The sequence below is a fragment of the Canis lupus genome, chromosome 34, assembly GCF_003254725.2.
Source record: "Canis lupus dingo isolate Sandy chromosome 34, ASM325472v2, whole genome shotgun sequence".
Taxonomy (NCBI): Eukaryota; Metazoa; Chordata; class Mammalia; order Carnivora; family Canidae; genus Canis; species Canis lupus.
In genome coordinates, this window is record NC_064276.1 from 26248482 (window position 1) to 26273688 (window position 25207).

Sequence of the window (25207 nt, forward strand, 5' to 3'; positions counted from 1 at the left end):
TATTTACTTTTGGAGAAAAGGTAGAGCCCAGCTCTGCCATTACCTGCCCAGTCACCTTTAGCAAGTCCAGGAACATCTCACAGCCTCTGTTCCCTCATCTTTCATATCATTTTAGTATGATGGTTTTTAGTCACACAGTGCTTTACAGTGTGCAAAGCATTCCTACACATGTTTTCATTTGAGCCACAGAACATCTCTGTGTAATAGATAAGGAAGGTAGTGTTATCTCCAGTTGAAAAAAGAGAGGCACAAACCGACCTGTCTGCAAGTGCTGAGACGACGAATCTTCAAACATCAAGAACTGTGTAACCGCAGTCAAATGAGTTAATGCATGTGAAAGGAAATTGAAAGTGCAATGTGTTAATCCAGTAAAAAGTGTTCCTTATCACTTCGGCATTGTTCCACAAATACACTTCCTGGTGAACGGGATAAACACCATGATTCTGTTAGTCCAAGAACTATTGCCAAGAAAAGTTACTAATTAATATCAGTGGTGGTGTGGATATTAATGAGCAATACAAAATACCACAGGAACTCAGATGGGAGAACAGTCTAAACTAAAATTGTTTCATTGTTTAGAGTCATCTACAGAAAGGGACTGAGAAAATGTTAAATGCTTCGTTTGAACTATTTTTGATGAACTAAAACGGCTACCAATTCAATTATTTGTTCTTTGTCTTCATACTTTATAAGTTCTTCTATAAGATCCCGTGTCCAATTCAGACCAGAACTCAGGTCTTCTGTTCTCAAAATCAATGTTTATTTTGAGTTTCTAAATAATGAGTCTTTTCTATTTTCTTCTCTAGAAAGGCACAACAATTTCCTTTTCTCTCTTTTTTGACAGTAGGTCACACCCTATGGTTCCTTCATCGTCTGTTATGAATTCCACTAACTCCAGTTATCTCTTTGTCATTGATGTTACATCAAGTGAAAGACTTTTCAACAGGGTTTTTAATTGGGTGAGGTCAAGGTCAAATGTCTTTGGCCAAGCCGGCCCAAAGAAATAAGTTTTCAGCTGAAGTAGTGGAGGAGAGATTATTACATTTATTTTTTTTACTATTATGAAGTCCCTGCTGTGCAAATATATGATAATAAATGATATCACTGTCCCATCTAAACTGAAGTAATTTTATTCACATTCATTTTTTTGCCTTTTTTTGGTAGAGTGGGGTTCTTTACTATTTTGGATATGTATGGATAGGTAATAATGGCCATTTGTGATGTGCCTACTAAATGCAAAAGATTATGCTAAATATTTTTAAATAATTTCTTTATAACTTTTATTTCTTAAGTAATATCTACCTCTAACATGGGGCTTAAACTCACAACCCTGAGATCAAGAGTCCTGGGATCTACGCACTGAGCCAGCCAGGTGTCCCAAGACTATGCTAAACATTTTAAATGCATTATCTCAAATCCCCTTTAGTACTATTAACAATGTTGTCAACATTATACACTTGATTATATGGTTGAATAATAATAATAATCACTAATTTTTATTGCCTTTTTAAAGGCAATTGCATTTGAGGCAAACTCTTTCACATGTATTATCTTGCTTAGTCCTCACAACCACCCTATCAAGTAGCTGCTATCATCATTCCCATTTTACAGATAAGTAAGTATTAGAATCAACATCCATCCCCAGGTAGGTTCATTACCAAAGCCTCTTTGCTTCCCAAGAGCAGGTTACCTCTGAGTTCTTTTTTTTTTTTAATTTTTTTTTTAATTTATTTATGATAGTCACACACAGAGAGAGAGAGAGAGAGAGAGGCAGAGACACAGGCAGAGGGAGAAGCAGGCTCCATGCACCGGGAGCCCGACGTGGGATTCGATCCCGGGTCTCCAGGATCGCGCCCTGGGCCAAAGGCAGGCGCTAAACCGCTGCACCACCCAGGGATCCCTTACCTCTGAGTTCTGCTGAATTCCCATAAACACAGTTGCCTTTGAAAGACATTGGAGGGATCCCTGGGTGGCTCAGCGGTTTAGCGCCTGCCTTTGGCCCAGGGCATGGTCCTGGAGACCTGGGATCGAATCCCACGTCGGGCTCCCGGTGCATGGAGCCTGCTTCTCCCTCCTCCTGTGTCTCTGCCTCTCTCTCAATCTGTGTCTATCATAAATAAATAAATAAATAAATAAATAAATAAATAAATAAATAAATCTATCTTAAAAAAAAAAAAAGAAAGACATTGAAAAGCCTAGCTTAGCATAGGTGATAGCATCAGACAGACTTGGCTTCTGATCCCAGTGAATTAGATTGGCAATAACCATCAAGGTCGTGTCTCTGACTTCTCCCAAGTCTACTTTCCAGCCAGTGGGAAGCGAAGAAAGAACAAAAGCACAGGCCCCTTCCTTTCATGAATGACTTCTGCTCCATGCCATTGGTCAGAACTTCGCCTTATAGCTAGATCCAAGGGAGACAGGGGAATGCAGACTTTATACTGGCAGCCATGTGCTCAACTATAGGGGATTTTTACTAAGAAAGAAAAGAAGGAAGAAAGAATGAATGTTAGGACAATGAGGAGTCTTCTCCTCCTGGAAATTCACCATTCTGCGATGTTAGACAAGTAATTTGTCTTCTCTGAGCCTCAGTTTTGTTCTTTGCAAAATGAGGATAAATAGAATCATGAGCGTAGTGTTGGGGTTTAACTGGTGCGTGTAAACTAACTAGTTCAATGCCTGGCATAAAGTGAGCACTCGATAAATCTTAACTACTGCTAATACTGAAGGATTGTATAATTGAAGCACTAGTTTGGAGCTATAATAAAGAGAACCGTATGATGACTAAAAAACTTGAATTAAGAGTGTCAGCATATGACAAGGATTATTTTGCTGGGTTTTGTAGCATTGCTGAGTTTTCTCCTATCTATGTTTCAAGTGATTCTGGGAACTAAATGGAATTTTAAAATTAGATAGTTTCAGATTCTCAGACAACTGAGGTTTAATTTCCCCTAGGGATGCCTGAGTGGCTCAGGGGTTGGGCCACTGCCATTGGCTCAGGTCGTGATCCCGGGATCCAGGATCGAGTGCCGCATTAGGCTCCTGCGAGGAGCCTGCTTCTCCCTCTGCCTATGTCTCTGCCTCTCTTTCTCTCTCTTTCTCTCTCTCTCATGAATAAATAAATAAACCTTTAAAAATAATAATAATAATTTCCCAGGTAGAAATGGTGACCACGCTAGAGTTGTATGTGTGTTATCCTGCATTATCTAGATACAATATCTAGATAGTAGCCTAGAGCAATGACACTCAGCCTCAGTTTTACAAAACTCTAGATTATCTCCAGTTATTTGTAATGAATTCTTCAAAATGAACTTAGCTAAAATAAATTTTTATGCATGCAGTATGCACTGTGTTCTGACATTTTATACAACATTTATTGAGCTCTGACACCTACCAAGCACCTCGGTAGGTACTGGAGATACAGTGACAAGTGAAGGTAGACATGGGCCTTGCTTTCCTGGAGTGGACAGTCTCTAAGGGGAGATAGACTTTAATCACATAATCGCACAAGTCAATGTTAAAATTGCAACTCCGGTATTATGAATAGGAGGCACATGGTGCTCTGAAAATATACAATAGGGGGGAAAGGCTACAAAGGAAGATGGAGAAGGTTTTCCTGAGGAAAGTCATGCCCTTTTGCCATTTGAGGCATGAGGAGCATAGAGAACATGTTCTGACGCAATCTGGAATCAATCCAGATTTTGTGGGGTCTAAAGAGTATAAAATTTGGGAATCCCTCTTTCAGAAAAAGAATACAAACATATCTTACTTTGGGAATTTTACAAAAACACACTGACCATGCAAACATACTGAGGGCCCCATGTAAGTGAGCAGCTCTGAGGCTCAAGCTTCATCAATTATAGGTAGCCCTTTCAGGATAAGATAGACTAACTTGGTAGTGATTTTTGAATGAGCAAAGAAGGGAAATTTCCAGACCCTTCCGAGGGAGACAAGTACTCAGATTCCCTCTTAGAGCTAGGGACCAGTGAGAACTTTTAGAGCAGTCTCTCTAGTAACCTCAATTTTTAATTAAAAGGCTCAAAAGGGTTTGCTAGGTTACTCTAGGGCCTGGACTGTAACTTTCAGATTTTTCAAAAGCAGTATTCATGGGCAGGAGAGATCCCTCCATCCTTCATGTCCGTGATGTGCATCTCAAGGCAAAACCAAAGTAGGGTGACCAACCATCCTGACTGGCCTGAAACTCTCCCAGTTTTAGCACTAAAAGTGCCTTAGCCTGAGGAAACCCCTCAGGCAAAAGGGGACAGATGGTCACCCTCACCCAACAAAGGTCAGCCTGTGAATCCTTACCACTGGGATGCCTCTTCTGGTGAAAGTGGGTGTGACAAGCATTATTATTGCTCACTCACTTTCTGTTCCTATTTCCCAACCAGAAGGAGGTTTATACCTCTCTGCTCTTTTGAAGTTAGGTGATGTCATATGACTTAACTTTGTCCTATGAAACATGAGTGGAAAAAAATGCTTGTGACTTCAGGGTAGAAGCATTTAAGAACCAGTATGCGTATTTCTCCATATATTTTCCTCGTGCTATGACACTGGCAATGTCTTAGATGGTAGAGACTTTGTCAGCCTGAGTCCCTGAGTAAAGATGACATGGAGCAAAGCCCCCCACCAACCCTCAAAGTCATGTGGTGTGTGTAATCAGCTAGTGTTCTCTTAAGCCACTGCAATTTGGATGACTTTTGCTATTGTAGCATAAGCCAGTCCATCGTAACTGGTACAGAAAGTAAAACCAAGACCCTAGTTAGAGTTTACAGTAGTAGTATGGTTTTAATGATCTTATTGTGGAAAGTAATAATAAAACTGTTGTACATATCCTGGTATGGTACTGAAAAGAGAGAAAACCAGTGTCACTTTTCTAAACTGTCTGGCAGGAGAAAGGTCCTGGACTAACCCAAAGACCTAGTGACAAAAACCCTCTGGGTTTGGGATTTCTCTAACAGGTGTTGCTGTCTTGACCTCACAGGATTAGGCAGGTGCATGGTACCCAGCCCTTTCAGAGAAAATGAGGCTCTGCCACGAGTGTGCTATGCTACAGATTACAAAATTGAACATGCATTCTGATTGTAACAGAGTTAAATTAGATATTACATATATATATATATATATATATATATATATATATATATATAAGTTTATGGTGGTATAATTTACATACTGTAACAATTTTAAGTGTACAATTTCATGATTTGTAGTAAGCTTGCCAGGTTCTGCAACCATCACCTTGTCATTTCCACCACCCCAAAAAGATCCCTCTTGCCCAATCACAGTTAATACCCACTCCCTCCTCCGCCTCTAGGCAGCCACTAATCTACTTTCTATCTTTACAGGTTTGCCTTTCCTGGACATTTTACATAAATAGAATCATACATTATGTAGTCCTTTGTGTCTGGCTTCCTTCAGTTTACATCATGTTTTTAAGGGTCATTCACATTGTGGGATGTATTAATACACACACACACACACACATAGACACACACACATCAGGATCAGTATATATAATTTTACATAGACATATATTTTTTTGAAAAGACAGGGTATGGTGGAGAAACCATAGGCTTCAGAGACTATGAAATGTGTGCTGAATCCCAACCCCTGGAAGCTCTCAATCTGGCAGTTCAATTATTCCTCAAATCCTTAAAGGTGTAACAAAGTCTCTGTACCTGAACACAAGTATCCCTATCATTCCCTGACATCTTCTTTCTCAAGGTTTATATGGAAAGGTGAGTGTACCATCAGAAACAGTATCTCCCTGTGCAAAGATGTGGAGAAGGGGCAAAATCGCAGAAACTTCACAGTAGCCATTTCCTCCTCACCCTACACAATGTCTCCTCAGCCCTGTAGACAGAGCACCTGGCACGGTCCCTTCCTCAGGTCGGGACCATGCAGGTCGGGAGCCCTACAGTAAACTGCCCGGAGACAGGCTGCAGAAGGACAGGAAGGCAGGAGAAGAAAAGGGGCAGGATAACTCATATCCAACAAAGCAGCAGCAGACGATGTTGCAGATACAGCCCAAACAGCCTTAGAGGAAAAAAATCTGGGCATTGGAGTGTGTGCTTAAGCTACAGATACCAAAATACCCATACATAAAGCTTTTTATTTCCTCACTATAGATTTTATATATCCTGGCTGCTCCCACAGTGCATCAAATATTTACTCTGCTAAGAGATAACACAAATGTAATTAAGAAGACATGATACTGCAGAAAGCATTTACGCCCTGAGCTAAGGGAAACTGCCAGGGAGACACTTTTGAAATGCCCTATTCTGGTGGTGCCCAGCCCTGGCTGCACATCGTAGTCACGCAGGGAACTCTTAAAAACACATAATGCCCAGGCCACACCCCAACTGTGTTAGTTCCCTATGACTGACAAATTACCACAAGCATGATGTTTTACACAAGGGAAATTTATTCTCTCATGGTTCTGGAGGCTAGAAGTTTGAAATCAAGGTATCAGCATGGCTGCACTTCCTCTCAAGGCTCTGGAGAATTCTTCCTTGACTCTTCCAGCTTCTAGTGACTCAAGGTATGCTTTGGCTTGTGGCTGCATGGTTGCAATCTCCACTCCATCTTCGCAAGGCCTCCTCCTCTTCTCCTTGTGACTCTCCCCTGGTGTCCTAAGGGCACTTGTCAGTGGATTTAGGGTCAACTGAGATAATCCAGGATGATCTCATCTCAATATCCTGCACTTAATTACATCTGCAAAGACCCTTTTCCAAATGAGGTGGCATTCACGGGTTCTGGGAAGTAAACATACCTTTTTGGGAGCCACCATTCAACCCACAAAAAAACTGCTAGAGAGTGAATGTTTATATGTCCCCAAAATTCCTATGTTGAAGCCTCATCCCCAGTGTAATGCTATTTGGAAGTGGGGTCTTTGGGAGGTGATTAGGTCATGAGGGTAGAGCCCTCTTAAATGGGATTAGTGCCCTTAATGAAAGAGGTCCCAGAGAGCTACTACACCCTTTTTTACCATATGAGGACACAGCAAAAACACACCCATCTATAAATCAGGAAGCAGGCTCTTACCACACACTGAATCTGCTGATGACTCGATCTTGGATTTCCCAGCCTCCAGAATGATAAGAAATACATTTCTATTCTTTACAAGCCACTCAGTCTATGGCATTCTGTTTAGCAGCCTGAATAAACTAAGACAGAAATCAACCCATTAAATCAGACTCTTTAGGATGGAACTGGACATTAGCATTTTTTAAAGTTCTCCAAGTAATTTCAACTTGCAGCCAAATTTAAGTATCACTGATCTGTTTAAACTATCACTTCCTCCCCAGAAGAGGCCCTGGAGTAGAAACAGAAGAGGCCCAGAGAGCCCAGACAATGTTCCTGTTCCTCAACACATACCTGAAGCTGAGCAAGATGGACTCCCCATCACAAAAAGAGGAGGAGAAGGGAATGTTCAGAAAGAGGGAATCCCTATGAAATAATCTAAGAAATGGCCAGTGGAATAGGAGAAGCTGCCAGCTTTTAAGGTTTAGAATCTGTTTGTAGGAGGGAGTTTTGCTAGAGGTTAAAGGCAAGACCGTGATGTCAGATAAGCCTGGTTTCAAATACTGGCTCTGTCATTCTTTTGCTGTGTGACCTTAGGCAAGCTACCTAACCTCTCTGCACTTTAGTTGTCTCATCTCTCATAACAGAAAGGAGACAGCAGCTACACTGCCATCAGTTACTGGAGGTAAAGGTTACCAATGGAATTTAGAAATGATAGACCAAATTCCCAAAGAGCTGGCTTCCCTGGGTACAAGGGGAAAAATCCAAAATGATGAGAAAGAAGCTTAATATACAATCCCCTGGCTATTTTTACCTGTAAGAACTAAAGTAAAAGTAAAGGGGGGTTGGGCAGCCCGGGTAGCTCAGCAGTTTAGTGCCACCTTCAGCCCAGGGCCTGATCCTGAAGACCCGGGATCAAGTCCCATGTCAGGCTCCCTGCATGGAGCCTGCTTCTCCCTCTGCCTTTGTCTCTGCTGTGCGCTCTCTCTCTCTCATTAATAATTAATTAATTAATTAATTAATAAAAATAAAGGGGACCATTGTGGCTAATCCTGGTGCTGGGCCACACTTGAATTTGGCTGGCCAGAACTATGGTTGCTAGCCTCATGACCACTGCCAAAGGGACAAATTATGCTCAAACAACAGTAACACCTCTACAACCTCTAGACACCAAGAAAGCAGTCCAAATGGTGAAGGGAAGAGGGTGTTGAGGGTGTACAAAACCAACAAACTACTGAACCAGAGGATATGGTGTGAAGGAGCTGTCTCATTTTATAGATTGCTATCATCAGCTTCCTGGAGAATTTTTACTAAAATAGATGTGAGGGCAGCCCGGGTGGCTCAGTGGTTTAGCGCCTGCCTTCCGCCCAGGGCGTGATCCTGGAGACCCGGGATCGAGTCCCACATAGAGCTCCCTGCATGGAGCCTGCTTCTCCCTCTGCCTGTGTCTCTGCCTCTCTCTCTCTCTCTCTCTCTCTCTGTGTCACTCATGAATAAATAAATAAAATCTTTAAAAAATAATAAAATAAAATAAAATAGATGTGAGCGTGATTAACTGAGGAACAGTCTTCTTGATTTTGAATACAGCAGAGTGCAAGAGCATGTTTGGCTGATGCAAGACCCACAACTCATTATTGAACAATCAGACATGGTGGTACATGATCCAAACACAAAGCAGGTTGTTCCAGAAGGGATAACTAGCCTGGTAGACTGGATAAAAACCACTGTAAAGTTGGTTTACCCTGAGAAGGTAAATTGGTGGTTCTGATCCTTAAATGCTGCCCAGATGAGGCAGCTCATAGGCTGCATATGCAATCCATGCTGAATTGGCTTTATGATGATCAGGATGTTCATCCACTTGATATGTCCCTTACCCAGGTCAAAGCAAATACTATGATTAAGGGAGCCCACTTGCATAGATACTCCATATAAACATACTGTCGCAAAAGCAAGCAACAGTCCAAGAAACCATATCAGAGTTGTTTACTCAGCTTACCTGTATGTAGTCTAAGAAAATTAGGCCCATTCAGAAAAGAATGGGGGAAAGGGAAGATAGTCAAAGGATGAGTCCCAGCAAGGTAGAAGTCTTTAAGTAATTATTAGGAAATGGAATTAATCAATATGGAGGACACTGATGAGGTTGAAACACAGATCTTAATGCTACACTATGGGAAATTGAGTGGCTCCTGCTGATGACCCAACATTGAAGGGCCCTAAACAAATCCACTCTATTTACACTGGTTTGGAGAAAATTTAAGGCCTGGAAGGCCAAGATGGCAATAAATAACATGATATCATATCACTGGTGGCAATGGTCAGGCAAATTAACCAGGGTGAAGATCGATAAAAGTACTGGGGTGTCTTAGCCTGATCCCTAGCTTCAGGGACCCAAGGCCATGTGCACACATGTGGCTAAAATGGCCAGGGGGTGAACAAAACTTTTCCTGGGACACTTTAATGTAGGATCCCACTGTGTAATTTCAAAACCTATTCGTGAGGTCCTAAAGGGGGCCACAGTTCGCTTGGGAGCATAGGCAGATGCAACAGTGATGGAATTAATGGAATTGGATAGAATTGGATGATAATTTGGACTGTTTGAACAGCTGTGTATCCTTTTCCAAGATGTACTATGGGGATGGATATTATGTCTGACTGAGGAACACTGCTTGTATCTTGTATTGTAGAACTGAAGGCATTTAAGTGTGACCTTTGGCTATTATTAGTTGGACAGGCTAAATGAGAACCTATAGATTTGCTGGTGCCCATACAGGTTGTTAATATGACACAGCTATTGGATGCCTAGTGGACAAAAGAGATTTCCACTTTAATTAATGACTTCTCTGTAGGTTAGCCCTGTGCAGCCCATGAGAAAGAGAAATGGCTCATAGAGACTAACAGTAGATTATCAAGGCTTGAATAAAGTAGTATCACCTACAGCATTAGCCGTCCCCAGGGTGGTTTCAACAGTCCAAAAAACATAATCCAAAGATATTGGTACTTGGTTCTAGATCTTGCAAATGCTTTCTTCTTGATCACAATCTCAGAAAAGAGCCAACCACCGTTTGCCTTCATATGAGAAGGATGCCAGTTTACAATTACTGCATTGCCACTGGGTTATTTAAAGTCACCAGCTTACTGCCACAATTTGGTTTGATAATATACTGCATTGATGATATCATGATAGTATCAGAAACTGAGGAACAAGCCAAGACTACTTAAATGAAATGGTGATATACTTGATTAACAGGCTGGTTGACAAAACTAGCAAAGTTCCCAGCGCTTACCCAAACAGCAAAATTATTAGGAGTAACGTGGGCAAGAGCCACCTTTGACATTCTTCAGACAACTAAAAACCAACAGCTGTCATTGCCTACCCTGGAACCAAGTAAGGAGCACAGTGCCTATTGTGGTGCTTGGATTTGGAGGGCACAGATTCCACATCTGGGAGCATTACTCCTATTATAAAACTACCTGAAAGAAGGTCATGTTTGAATGGGAGACTTCAGAAGAGCAAAAAGTAATAGCCTGATCAATATTGGGCCCTCATGATTCACACTCAGATATGATCGTGGAAGTATCTGCAAACTCACACTTAATACATACTTTTGCTTACGGCAATAGCCTGTGAATACTGCCTGAGGGTGACTGCTGGGATTTGGAGCTAGAACATTTCCAGATGCAACAGTATGGTACATGTCATACAAGAGACAGTTATTGGCTTGTTATTATCAGGCATTAATTGAAACTGACTCTGTGACTGAAGGACATAAAATATTATTGAAACCTGAAATATGTGTAATATCTTGAATGATGTCATAGAAACATTCCAATAAGGAAATCAGTGCCATAGAAGGCTTCATAATAAAATGGAAATGATTTATTCAGGAACATGCTACTGGAGGAATGAAAGGAGTTTCTCTTTATTCAGGAGTGGGTAGTCTCATCTCTGCAAGGCCAACTTTGGAACCGTCTGAGGAGCCACCAGATACTATTGACACATTAGTGGTGTCATACAAATGGCTCTTGACTAACTAGCAAAAAGCTGTGGTTTATGGATGGCAGTTCTACAGCACAAGCATCCTATTTATAAGGCCGTGGACTGTGACCAGCTGGTGAAAAACTACAGTTGAAGAAGGTGAGAACCAATCAGCTCAGTGAGCTGGATTACATCTATTTTCCTTGCATTGATGGAGGAATCGAACTACAGTAAGAACCCAGAAATCAGAGTGTATCTGGCCCATCAGTAGTGGCCAACGATTTGGCCATACAGTCAGGCAGATGGACAATGAAATATTGGATTATTAAATGTATATCTATATGGGACACAGCCATATGGGAATATAAGGGGTTTGTTAAATAGGACATGTCAATGCCCATTAGAAGAATTTCTTTCTCAGATTGGAAGGTGATTGGTTATCTTGGTGCATTCACCTGAGGTGTTCAGCTGGGTCCAATGTAGCAATACAGAGATGGGCTGATCATCAACATATTCCTCTTGCACCCCCAGAGGCACAAAATGCCAACCAGAACTGTCCCGTCTGCCAGCTGGGAAGACAGAAACTACAAGAGGCTGTGGGGCAGGTTCCCAGGGAGAAGACTTCTGTGCGCAACTGGCAAGCAGATATATTGGGTCATTGCCAGTAGTGCTGGGAGGCTATAAATTGGTCCTGATGGAATAGACACTTAATTTGGACCAGGCTTTGCATATCCAGTGTTAATGCAAGTGCTCAAAACACTATAAAAGGACAAGAGCAGAAGATACTGTACAATTTGGACTGCTAAGCTGCGTTTCTTCAGACCAAGGAATGCACTTTACAGCCCAGTGTCCAAGGGTGGGCAAAGAGATCTCACAGAAATGGACATATTGTGTTGCTTATCATTCTCAGGGTAGTGGTTTGATAGAGTTGGCAGGGATAATTGAACATTCACTGCCTAAAATTGGAGAGATAAAGACATGAAAGGCTGATTCACACAACCTTCATGAGTGTGTGCTCACACTCAACATGTGGAGAGCCAAGGAGGGCTCCCTGTTCATTAGATTCCTCTGCTCCTTTGGAGGATTTGGGGGATAAGAGATGGGGAGGATGCTAGTATGTCTATATAATTATTCCCACATCCCCTCAACTTTCTTTTTTCCTAACTGATGGTGATCATTCTGGGTTAAGAACTACAATTGTGGGTACAAAAGCAGGAGGAAGGAGAGATGATCCCTATCAAGAAACTCTATACTCCTTAATCTGTATGCCAGAATGCCTAAGGGCCTATGGGCTGCATTGTGTCTCATTCCATCAGGCAGAATTCAAGTTGACTATGAATGCAGTTGTGTTGCTCAATGCTCTACAAAGTCTACTAGTTACCTATTAACCCTACTGTGTGTGAAGAGGAGTGGATCAAGGAGGAAGCACTCCTTTAGCACCAGCACATGGACTAAACCCTGCATCCCTTCAAATGGTGGGAAAGTTTGGGTAAAAATAAATGACACATGCAAAGAAGAGGAAATAGTAGCTGGGGGTAAAGGAATGAATAAATGGGTTTGTGCAACAGGAGAAATCCAATATTACACTGATGCCTTTAGTGTGGCTCAGAGCAACAGAAGGATATTGTCTCCTAGCACAGTTATATTGGGTGCCTCAAAAGGTAAAGCCATATGTTTGCCAAGATCATCTCTGCTTTTAGAGTCTGACAAGGACAAGTGGAAATCTGCAGATCTGAGTGGCATTGCTATGGGTGACATTTTAGTACCTGACATAATGAACTGAACCAATTATTAGGAACCAAATAGAACCCTAGTCATGTTCCTACATCTTTTGGCTCTTATTTTCCAGGTTACATCTACTACCAAAGATATTAAGTTAGGAACTTCCAGGAAATACTTTCTAGTGGGCCATCAAATTGTGTAGTGTACAGCTTTTAGCTAACTGATTACTATAAACCTTGATGATCAAATGCCTACAAAGGTCCCCAGTTATCAGGGCCAAAGTATAGCAGCAGCATGCCCAATATGCCACAGCGTACTGTCCACAAATACATACTATCCCTGTTTTGGTGGCTAACTAGGTATTAAACAGAATAGGAAAAGACAATGACTTTCTGGGGAATAAAGGAGTGCACATCATGTGGTAGAGCGGAGTTCCCCTGGGAATGGCCTTACCCCGAGATGAAGAAGGCTATGGTAGGCCTGAGAGCATACTCAGACAATACTACATCTAGGTGTGTAGTATTGTCTATACCACTCCTCTCACCCAAGTATGGGAGCATTCCTGAGTACCAAACATATATGCTAACTGCACCCAGGCCATTAGTACACAAAGACAACAACATGCACGGTGGATTCAAGCACACTGATCCCCAAGACAGAAAAGGGCCCTGGGGGCAATAGGTATCAGTTTAGGCATCAAAGGCCAAGCTGTATTTGCTCTTAATGAGGAGCCCTCTTCAGAGAATGACAATCGAGTTTTCTTATTACTGGCATGAAAGGTAGCCTAAAAGGCCTATTGTGTAGCACATAGGGACAAAAGCCATCCAAGTCAGTGATAATTAAGACATTTTTATTGGATGCCCAAGGCAACTTCAGAATAAAAATCCCACTTTGTATTGTCTGACTTTGTGTTGGGCAAGTAGTCAAAGAAATGTACCCTGTAAATTTATAAAACCAGTTTCTAATTAAACTCACTTATTGTTTTTAGAGTCTGTATCAAGAACATTCTTATAAATCCTTAAACATATTTTCATGCAGTTTGATCTTCTAAAGGTCACAGTTTTATGTCAGAAACACTGAAGTTCCAAGTAAATCAGAGAGGATTCTTTGTATAAAATGCATGGTGTCCCATATTTCAACTCCAACTTCCAAAACACTCTTTCATGGGCCACAGAATCCAAAGGACTCACTTTAAACTAAAGTTGAGGTGCCTATTCCTGTGGCTGTGTTTCAGAAGGCCCCAACCAGCCTCACGGGCCTCATTCCCCGAAGCTGCTGCTGGAACTACAGTTTTGCTGGGCTGGGAGGAGGATAGGAAGAGTGCCAAACCATGAAGCAAACGGTAAACAATGAAATATTGATGGCGTCAAACAGAACCTGAGGGAATCACAGAGGCTCACATTACTCAAAAGCCTTGTGGGTTTGATAAAGTTGCTTAGCCATATGTCTAAGGATAAGAAAACACAAATATATGATACAAACTCCAATCGTGAGGGTGATCAAGTCTTCACACGATAAAGAAAAAATTCTGGGTTTTAAGATATTTATTGTCACTTATGTCTTTTAGGACCTATAGGCAGATCAACTGAGGAAATATTTAGATTTGAAAGTAAATGCCTACAAAATCCAAACTCAGAGCTGTATACTGTAAGACAAAGGCTCCAATATGCCATCAGTTTTTGGATGCTCATCAGCTTCTAATAAAAGAAAGAAAAAAGATAGATTTGAAACTTTAGGAAAACAGACTTTGAAAGAACTGTAAAATACATTCTTGGGGGATGTTAAGTAGCTGGGTTGAGAATAAAACACCGTCCCATTTAGCTTCTGGTAGAGAATGTGAAAAGCATTTTTGTCTTTTTAGAAAGTTCAAAGCCAAATAATTTGGGATAATTGCTTGAGCATCTGGAAATACCAACTCTTTCATTACTTTGGTCTGACCTCAGAGAGATGCAAACATACATGGGAGAGCCCATCAACTTTTTCATTGTTTATGTGTCCATGCTTACACAGATAGAAAAGTCATGAGCAAAAACGAAAGTCGTTTGATTTATTGCAGTGGCTTATGGAGGGTTTATGGGTAGTTTTTTCTTTTCTTCTGATTTATGTTACCACTCTTCCCATGATTTCACAATCACATTTTCTCAAATGTTTCCTGCATGATGCTTCCTCTACAGCCAAAAAGATCCACTGTTACATAAAAACAGTTGTGGGGCAAGTAGGTTCTTGACCAGATTTGTGTGAATTCTCCCTAGAGCCCAAGATGAGGATCTTAGGATAAAAATAAAGACTCCCAGCAAAACCAAATGCCTGATGACCTTATAAATAAGTGATAAAGGAGCAGATGAACCACTGGATTTCAAATCTAGCTGCGCATCAGAATCAGCTGTGGAGTTTTAAAATTACAAATTTAAAACTACAGCTGCTCAGATTCTTAGGCATTGTGATTCAGTAGCTCTGGGGGAGGGGTCAGACATCTGTATTTTTTCAGATCTCCATAGACCACAGTCAGGAATGAGAATAGAAAAGTTCTTAGGCAGAATAGACAAGTTCTGGAAGGCATCATGGGAAAGTTACTTTTCATCTTATATCCAAATACATGTTTTGACCTTTTTTATTTTTAGCATGGAGATGTATTTATAATAATAAACAGTATAAAAACAGTTTAATTTGCAATACATATGATTCACAATCACATATACATCAAAATTTGTTCTTACTATGGGTCCCACAATTATCTCTGTTCACTGCTCCTCCCAGAACAGCTGGTAGATGCCTTCTAGTTCTATCCCTTTGACATGCAAATGAAAAATACCCCTTGAGAATTGGTCCTGAAACAAGGCTGTATGTCAGCATCACCTGAGAAGCTTTTTTAACTATAGATTTCCAGGCCCCATCCCAGGGGGATCTAATTCACAATATACAAGGTGAATCAAAAATCTGCATTTTTAAAAGGCTCTCCAGGGCAATGCAATAGGTTCAGTTCTATTATATTCAGTTCTATTGTGTTTAGACAATGCCACCTTGGGGGAGGAGCAAATTCAGCAGTTCCATATCAATCACTGATATCTTAAGAGTAGGAGGATACAGGACAGATTTGGCCATAGTCAGAGGAAGGAGAGGGTGTATAGGAGGGCGTTACATTTAGGAGGTGTAGGGAAAAAAGAACATCCACAGACCGATTCGCTCACCCCACAGTCTTGCTAGGTTCTAGCCAAAACCTTTCACTGAACAGATTTTGACTGCATCTTTTACCTTTTCAGACCTCCAAGTTATAAAATACAGTGAACTCAGTTGCCTTTCAATTGTTTTGGTCTTTGGGACTATTTTCAAGTAAATAATATATGCAGGTCATGACATTAAAATGAGAAGCAGAACACACTAAACCATAAGTTCCCAAGGGCAAGGGCAAGGCTTGAAATCTCTTGCAGTTCCAGCCATGCCTACAGAGAGCTTGGTAGATGCCCAGTGAAGGTTAATTGCTCACAAAAATCCAACAAACCTCCTGGTTTTTACTTCAGCTCCTCCTTTTGAGTGCATTGGGACGAATCATTCAATCAGGACCTCAGGCTTTTTCTGGCACATCAACAAGAATGTTTCTTGAAAAACTTTGAGGACAGATCCCTGCCCCCATGAAAGTTGCTACAAAGTGGAAAATTTGTTAAATGTAATAGAATCTGTTCTAGACATGATTACAGTAGAATAAGATATGGGGAGTCTAAAATAAAAATAAATATAGAAAAAGTCCAGGATATTTTTTGCAAAATCCTGGAGAACTTGTACAAGTTGGGCATGAAAGGTATTTAGTGATTTAAAAAGCTAGTGAAACTATTCACAACAGTAATATGATATAAACATGTCACAAGACAGTAGCAAAGCTTAGAAGAATTTCTTTAAGCCAACATTTTAAAGACATACTTACTTATTCAGACATATTTACATCTGTATCGATCCATTCAAACAAGATTCATGAAAAAATATGTATGAAGGTAAGACTTAAATGACATTTACTTTTGCTTTTGAAATGGAGATCCCTCCCTGGCCTTTAAGCTATTTGGTTCCCAGTAACATCTTTTCTTTCAAATTCACTCACTTGGTTTAATTTTTCTAAGTGCCTTTCTCCACTAGCTTTCAAATAAATTATTTACCCCTCTGAAATGTTTTAAACATCACCCCAGCCAAAGCTGATGTAAGTGAACCCGGAGGAATTGACAACACACAAAATGAAAGTTTTTTTTTCCTTAAATGGGGCTACAGAAAAACAAGGAAAAATTGATAGAAGAATAACCTTAATTCTCCATTTCCAAAGAGGGGAAATGAGTGCAAGGCAAACTGGAGCATGATGACATTTTCCTAGATTTTTCCTTTTCTACCAGGAGTCAAAATGTAGCATGCTCGGTGTCCGTTAAAATGGATAAGTTGCTAACTTATAAAAGTTAATTGTTCTATAGAAAAGGGTTAGGGTATTTTGTAGAAGGAAATATTGCAACAGTATACAATATTTAGTGTGATTGAATTAGCATATAGGATTTAATTTTTTAAACTTAAAAAAAACAAAAGGCATAAATTCCACAAGGTTTCATTTTGTGGCAAAGGACCAAAGACACAAAAGAATGAACTGTGATTTTTCTCAGGTCCATAAAGCAAGAATGAAAAATTTTGGACTTTGACTTTTACCTTAAAATAAATGCAGAAATGAGGACAGCTCTGGCCAGAAAGGGGATTATGTACTGAGTGTGTTCCACCTCGATTTAGAAAAATGCTCCTAGAGGATGAACAATAAACCTTTTAAGTCTCTCTCACCGCAGCTGTACGCAAAGGAGCAAGAAAGATGTAGAAAACACAGCAGAGGCTGAGAATGAACGGAGTAGTTTCTTTGCGGAAGCAAGTGTGGGCGAAGCAACGAGCTGGGATCTGTTCCCACAAGAATGTTTATATCTTCATTAAACCAGAGACTCCAGCCAAAGAAATACCTCCAGAGACTAGGAATCAGGCTTCTTTTTAATGCTTTAGCTTTTAATGAACTACTAAAGAAATAAAGTTGATACAGGAAGAGAGAACCCACCTTATTTTCCTGCCCTCAGACAACAGATCCCTGGTTTCAGAGTGAGAAGTGATCTTGGAATTCACAGAATCCATCTTTTCCAACTTATTTCATCACTTAGAAAACTGAGGCCCACAGGAAGTTTTTCTAATCGTCTCATCTCCCCTCAATGCCCCAGCGTGGTCACTTACTAAGACCCTTCTGCTTGTTACTTGCTCAAACACTGGTCTGGAGCCCTCTTAGAATTCTTAGATTCTGGTCAGCAGAGTCTTTAGATGAATTAACAAACCACCAATAAGCCACTTACTCCCTTTTACATGCACACGTATGCACACGCATGCACACGCAAGGACAAAAACTCACTCACAAAGGACAAAAGCAAGAACGGGATCCCTCACCTGAATAGCAGAATGACAAGTAATCACTACAGGGTACGTCAACACAATGGAGTTACTATAAAAGCACAGGATTCGAGACTCCTGCTGTACAGAAATGTGAGAATGAAGTAATACCAGGAGGAAAAGGCAGTTTAAAAATTCTCTTTATTTGCAGTAGAGAAACCTGACATCCATCAACGGTGATAAGTCGTGTCGATAGGGCGACTGTTGGTCTGATGTGATGAAAATGGCACTCTTCCTCCATGGCCTTTCCCCAAAACGTTTAACCCCAGTCTAATCACAGAGAAAAGATCAGATGGATCCCAACTCAGAGGCATTCTTCAAAATACTGGTACTCCTCCAAACTGTCAAGGCCATCAAAAACAAGGAAAGTCGGAGACACTGATACAGCCAAGAGGAGTCTAAGATAGACACGACCAGCTGCAATGTGGCATCCTGGATGAGATCGTGGAACAGGAAAAAGACATTAGATAAAAAAACTAAGGAAATCTAAATGAAGGATGGACTGTAGTTAATAATAACGTATCAATATTGATTTGTTATTTATAACAAATGTACCACACTAATGTAAGATGTTTATAATAGGGGAACCTGGGTGCAGAGTATATGAAAACTCTACACTATCTTTGTGATTTTTTTTTCGGTAAATCTAAAATCATTCTGAAACAAAATGTTTACTTAAAACATTTTATTTATATAGTACATATACTGGTGCTTCTGGAGTCAGATCCATTTATAAGTCTAGTTTCTGCTTATTAATCATATAGCCCTGGACAACTGCTGCCTTCATTTTTCCTTCTTTCTCTCTAAGGGTCGTAGAAACTGAAGGGGATCCAGATATTTCATCTCAAAATGTGTCGCTTTGGCATAAGACTTATTTTTATTATTTTAAGCTAAAGGCAATTGAAGAACAGCAGACATAAGAAGAGCTCTCTGCCCTCTCCCTCTCTGCCTAAAAGTAGGGCATAAATTCCCCTTCACAGAAGTGACGTAAATTTCCATTTGTAAAGGTGCTCCTCCCTTCCATCCCAGGAAGAGAACCAGCATAATCATCGGAGAGGGCACCTGGAGTTGGAGCCAGCATAGCAAATCTTTTTTTTTTTTTTAAAGATTTTATTTATTTATTCATAGAGATGCAGAGAGAGAGAGAGAGAGAGAGGCAGAGACACAGGCAGAGGGAGAAGCAGGCTCCATGCAGAGAGCCTGACGTGGGACTCGATCCAGGGTCTCCAGGATCACGCCCTGGGCTGCAGGCGGCACCAAACCGCTGTGCCACAGGGGCTGCCCAGCATAGCAAATCTTACTCAACCACCCTTGTCTTCCGCACAGTCCTCAGTCAACTTACACTTTACTGTCCTCCAGAGCCCCAAACACCACTTTCCTTTATCTAATCACTTCTCTGCGAGTTATGATTCTCTGTTAAAATAATAGATAAGCCCCCAAATCTAACCACTTCTTTGGGTTTTCACATATTTCCTGTGAAGTCCCCATGCATATAGACATATTAATAAAATCTGTCTGCCTTTTCTCTTGTTAATCTCTTTCATCAGTTTAAATCAGAACTTGTCCTCGTTTCAGAACATAAGAGGATAGAGGAACAGTTTTTGCTTTCCCCAAATCAAGTGAGATCAATAAGCTATATGCATGATTGTAGCTAATAATTTGGAAGCTTCAAATTTTATCCTAGCTATATAACTGATAAGTACCTTTAGAAATCAATTTCTTCATCTTTTAAAAAAGTTTATTTGAATTTAATTTAATTAGCATATACTATATCAGTAGTTTCAGAAGTAGAATTCAATTTCCTCATCTTTAATCCAGAGGTGATCATAGTACCTTTATCGCAAAGAGATGTTGTAAGCAATAGCTGAGATGATGCTGGTGGAAAATGTTCAACACAGTTCAGGACACGTGGGCTGTTATTATACACAGCCCCTGCTACATAGTTGACCCTCAGTCAAAGATCAATCCTTTTTCTTGGCTCTCCTGGTAGAGACACAGCAGGGACAACATCTAGCTCCTAGCTTAGCTAGTTTAAAAACCACATTTTATCTATCCAGTTAGGTGTGATCAGGCCCAGGGAAACTGAGTCATCTTAACCAAACTTTCAAGAGATGAGCTCACAAAGCAGCAGGCTAATGTATTAGGTTTCTTGGGAAATAGAGTGGTCAAACAGACTGTGTCTGGCTGTGAAGCTGGTTCCTCCCAGTTGGAAGATCCTCTGAGGCTCACCTCAGGTTCAAAAGCCTGCTCCAGAAGGACTGGGGTGGGATGCAAAGAATATTATCATCTCAAGGGAGTATGTAGCCAGCTTGTGGTAATTTATGTTCCTAGTCCACTGTTAGAAGATGAATCGTGTCCCCTCAAAATTCATTTGTTGAAGTCCTAACCCTTAGTACCTCCGAGTGTAACTATTTTTGGAGGTGAGGCCTTAAAGAGGTAACTGAGGTAAAAGAAAGTCTTTAGGGTAGGCAGCATTCCAATATGATTGTTGTCCTTATAAAAGGAGGGCATTTGTATACAAACAAGCACAAAAGCAAGATCACAGAGGGACACAGGGAGGAGGAGGCCATCTGCAAGCCAAGGAGGAAGAAACCAACCCTACTGATTTTGATCTTGGGCTTGTAGCTTCCAGAACCAGGAAAAAATTAATTTCTGTTGTTTAAGATACCCAGTCTGTGGTACTTTGTTACGGCAGCCTTCACAAACTAGTACCTACCCATTAGAGAGAAACACCTAGTCTAATTCTCTTTTCAGCTCTCCTTCTCAAACTGTAAGTATTGAGACATGTTACAATTTATTTGTATAAATAACCGTGTGTATAGACATACTTGTATAAATATTTATTTGTATAAATAAACTTATTTATATGAATACGTACAAGCAGAAAATCAGAATCCCTTGTTGAAATTAAGAAAATACTCCAGTATAGAGCTTGCCAAAGTTGATTAGTGTACAAAAAATGATTCCATAGTAAAATACATTTGGAAAATACTACATACTATAGCTTCTCTTCGAAATTCACCATTTACATCAATATATCAAAGTTTCTGAGAAACCCTATGAGAGTGAATGTGTTTCAATATTATTTAATCCAGAAATTGTTTCTAATAGGTTTCTATTTACAATTCACTTTGAGAAACATAGCTCTAGGGGAATGCTTCCCACTTACCCATCATCACTTAAATGTGTTATTTCCACAGGGTCAGTTAATGCCATTCTTCTTATTCTCACAGCCTTTGTTTTTTCAGAGGGCGATGTTTCTTGGCTATCTTCCCAGATTCTCAAACTTTGCTCACGCAGTACGGAAAAATAAAATTCTCCTTGCGAAGCACGGTAAAGAGGAAACAGAAACCATTTGAGCTAATGTCATTATCTTGTTACATCAGTTAATTCTGAAAGTTTTCACAGGAACCTAGAGAATATAACAAGACAAGAGAAGACACGAAGCTCTCAATGGCAGCACCCGGCTGGCTTGGATGGTGGAGTGTATGATTCTTGCTCTCAGGGTGGTAAGCTTGAGTCCCATGTTGAGTGTAGAGATAACTTAAAAATAAAATCTTAAAAAAGAAAAGAAGGAAAGAAGAAAAAGAAAGAAGAAAGAAAGAAAGAAAGAAAGAAAGAAAGAAAGAAGGAAGGAAGGAAGGAAGGAAGGAAGGAAGGAAGGAAGGAAGGAAGGAAGGAAGGAAGAAAGAAAAAAAGAAAGAAGAAAGAAAGAAAGAAAGAAAGAAAGAAAGAAAGAAAGAAAGAAAGAAAGAAAGAAAAGAAAGGAAGGAAGGAAGGAAGGAAGAAAAGCTCCCATTTGATGAAATGTACTTTTTGAAGAGCCATCTTTTCTGAGGCTTTCTGAGGCTAGTTGCGGCGGATATTTTTAAGAGCCAGATAAATAGAATAACCAGCTGGGAAATTGTTACCCATGTGATACTGAAAGGAAATGAAAACTTATCCTATCTCTGGACATGGTCAACCTGAGTTTTATCTTGATGATAAGAGAAAAGTTAACTCAAAACCATTGTTATTTATAACTGATTTTTGTCTTGCTTCTTAGCCAGCTGGCCAATAAAATAATTATTCCTTTTTTGGCCTATTCTTCACCTTCATCTCTCTTAAGATCCTGATTGTCATTTCAGATTCTACACATGGAGAGACAGCAGCTTCTGAAAAAAACAGATGACCAGCTTGAGAATGAATAATGAAAAATTTATTTTCTAAAAGGAGTGAGCCAGGATATAACTTACAAACCTGCTGAATTCCTCAGTGGAATTAGAAGTAGAATTAAAGAAGGTGCCAGAACATTAGAATTGAAAGAAAAGGGCAGTCCGGGTTGCTCAGCCTCTCTCTCTCTCTCTCTCTCTCTTTCTCTCTCTGTCTCTCATGAATAAATAAATAAAATCTAGAAAGAAAGAAAGAAGAAAGAAAGAAAGAAAGAAAGAAAGGAAGGAAGGAAGGAAGGAAGGAAGGAAGGAAGGAAGGAAGGAAGGAAGGAAGGAAGGAAGGAAGAAAGAAGAAAGAAAGAAAGAAAGAAAGAAAGAAAGAAAGAAAGAAAGAAAGAAAGATGATGACTATCCCATACAACATCTACCCCCTCCCATTTTTCTATTAATAGAAATGGAGACTTGGGACAGAACTATAAGGGAGGGTGTGTGGTACCCAGCATTTTCAGGCACAGTCATGGAGAGCTGGCTTCCACTCAAGCGAGGCTATTTACCAGCTGGGGAACCCTAAGCCATCAGTCAACCCCTCTGTGGAACCTGCAATCATTGGGGCACCTGGATGGCTCAATTGGTTAAACATCTGCCTTCAGTTTAGGCCATAATCTCAGGGTCCTGGGATTGAGCCCTGGGTGGAGCTCCCTCACTCAGTGAGGAGTCTGCTTCTCCCTCTCCTTCTGTGTGTGCATGCTCTCTCTCAAACAAATGAATAAAATCTTAAAAAAAAAAAAAAAGAAAAGAAAAAGAAACCTGCAGTCTTTGCTGCTGTGCCCTCCTTTATGGGTGCTTTCTTTCTTTCTTTCTTTTTAATTTTATTTATTCATGAAAGACAGGGAGAGAGAGAGAGAGGCAGAGACACGGGCAGAGCGAGAAGCAGGCTCTATGCAGAGAGCCCAACGTGGTACTCGATCCGGGATCTCCAGGATCACACCCCAGGTTGAAGGCAGGTGCTAAATCGCTTAGCCACTTGGGCTGCCCTTATGTGTGGTTTCAAGGAGTAAGATCAGGTGAGTTCATAACTGGATGACTTCTGCATGAGAGGTTGCAATGATAGCCTGTCATTTTCCTGATGTGTTTTCCTGAAATTTATGATAACTTCAACTCTTAAATTAGGAGATTTTACTTGAAAATCTTGCCATTGGTGACAACATGGATGGACCTAGAGGATATTATGCTAAGTGAAATAAGTCAGACAGAGAAAGACAAATATCATATGATTTCACTTATATGGGGAATCCAAAACACAAAACAAACAAAATCAAACAGATACAGACCCATAAATACAAAGAACAAATTGATGGTTTGCCAGAGGAGAGGAAGGTGAGAGGATGGCTGAATAGGTGAAGGGAACTGAGGTACAAACTTGCAGTTATAAAATAAATAAGTCACAGGGATGAAAAGTATAGCAGAGGGAATATAGTCAATAATATTATAATAACTTTGTATGACAGATGGTAATGACACTTAAGTAGTGACCATTTCCTAATGTGTATGAATGTCAAATCACTATGTTGTATACAACTGAAACTAATATAATATTGATGTCAACTATACTTCAATTAACAACAAATTGGTTTTCCATCAGATTTTTTGATACTTTGTATAAATAAATTTATTTGTGGAATTATAAACAAGCAGATAATCAGAACCCCTTGTTGAAATTAAGAAAACAAGGTCTTTCAATATTGGGCCCACATTCCCACACACACAAAGCTCAGAAGCATTCCCCACCTTCCATGGAGCACATGCTCTCCAGGTTACATCAGTGCCCACCCCTATCCATTTGTTAATGAGCCTTGTGTAGTACAGAGAGGCTTTGGATTTCTTAGCCTCTGTAAAAGAGTGAGTTGCAATATTGGGAATCAGGGCTTCTGCACTCCAACTTCTTCCTGGACATAATGTATCATTTCTTTACACTAAGGTTGGAGTTTGAATTTATCTAAAAATCCGTAATCACTGACAACACTGAACTTTACCTGATTCCTGTTCTTCTGGAAAATGGAAAGGGTTAATCTTCTCAACCTTTTGTTTCCTGAAATCCTCCACCCTTCTGTGTTACTAGAAAGGGCTCCTATAAAGAACTACCCTTCCCCTTGGATAAAGTATGTAGACACCCCCTTGTTTACCCATGAGAAAGCCAGATACAGACCCTTCAAATTCCTATTCTTTGCCTTGTTAAAAAACAAAATTCAGTTGAGTAAAGATCTATTTGGCTTTATTCAACAATTCATGAATTGGGCAGCATTCCATCTAGCAAATAGAAAATTGCTCCAAAGAGTTGTACAAATTGGGAGATTTTTATAGGTAGACATAGTTGGGTCAAGGATGTTACTAGCAAAGAATGGATTGTTTCAGGCAAGGTCACCTTCCTTTGGAGGATGACAGAGGTCTATCAAGCAGATTTCCTCCCTAGTGCTGACCAGGAAATTCCAGACCAACTGGGTAAGATTATATTCCTGGAAAAGGCTGAAACTGGAGTTAGGTCAGTAATGAAGTCTCAGTTTGGTGATGCAGTCTTGCACAAGTGACTCCATTTTAGGGCCTGTTGTCTCTTTATTAGTCTCAAAAATGATTGGATGAATTGACCCTTCCCCAATGTGGGAAGAAAGATTTCCTCTGCCCTCAAGGTCCTTCTAGCTGGGCAACGAATCAAATTGACATGAGACAGATTAACAGAAGAAAATATAATTTAATTCTGCGTGTATGGGGAATCCACACAGACATGGAAATTTCACAGATACTCAGGCCAAATGAGTACATATGTCATTCTGATCTAAGGAGAAGGTGGCAGGGGTCTGGGACTTCAAAGGGAAGGAATGCAATTTGCAGGAAGATG

At 40.3% G+C, this 25207-nt stretch overlaps 2 long non-coding RNA genes across 2 annotated transcripts in view; one reads left to right on the plus strand and one right to left on the minus strand.

Moving 5' to 3' along the window:
- The window catches only part of LOC112645863 (uncharacterized), a 31464-nt gene extending 9702 nt beyond the window's left edge, over nt 1–21762 (plus strand). The window contains exon 4 of the long non-coding RNA XR_007408150.1: nt 21397–21762. This is a non-coding gene — a long non-coding RNA (uncharacterized LOC112645863). The remainder of the gene's footprint in view (nt 1–21396) is intronic.
- Nucleotides 18287–21839, minus strand: LOC118353262 (uncharacterized). Its single transcript, XR_004811918.2, has 2 exons — nt 21333–21839; nt 18287–18595 (listed from the first exon to the last, which is right to left on the minus strand). It is a non-coding gene; the product is annotated as an uncharacterized LOC118353262 (long non-coding RNA).
- Between the last annotated feature and the right edge of the window lie 3368 nt (nt 21840–25207).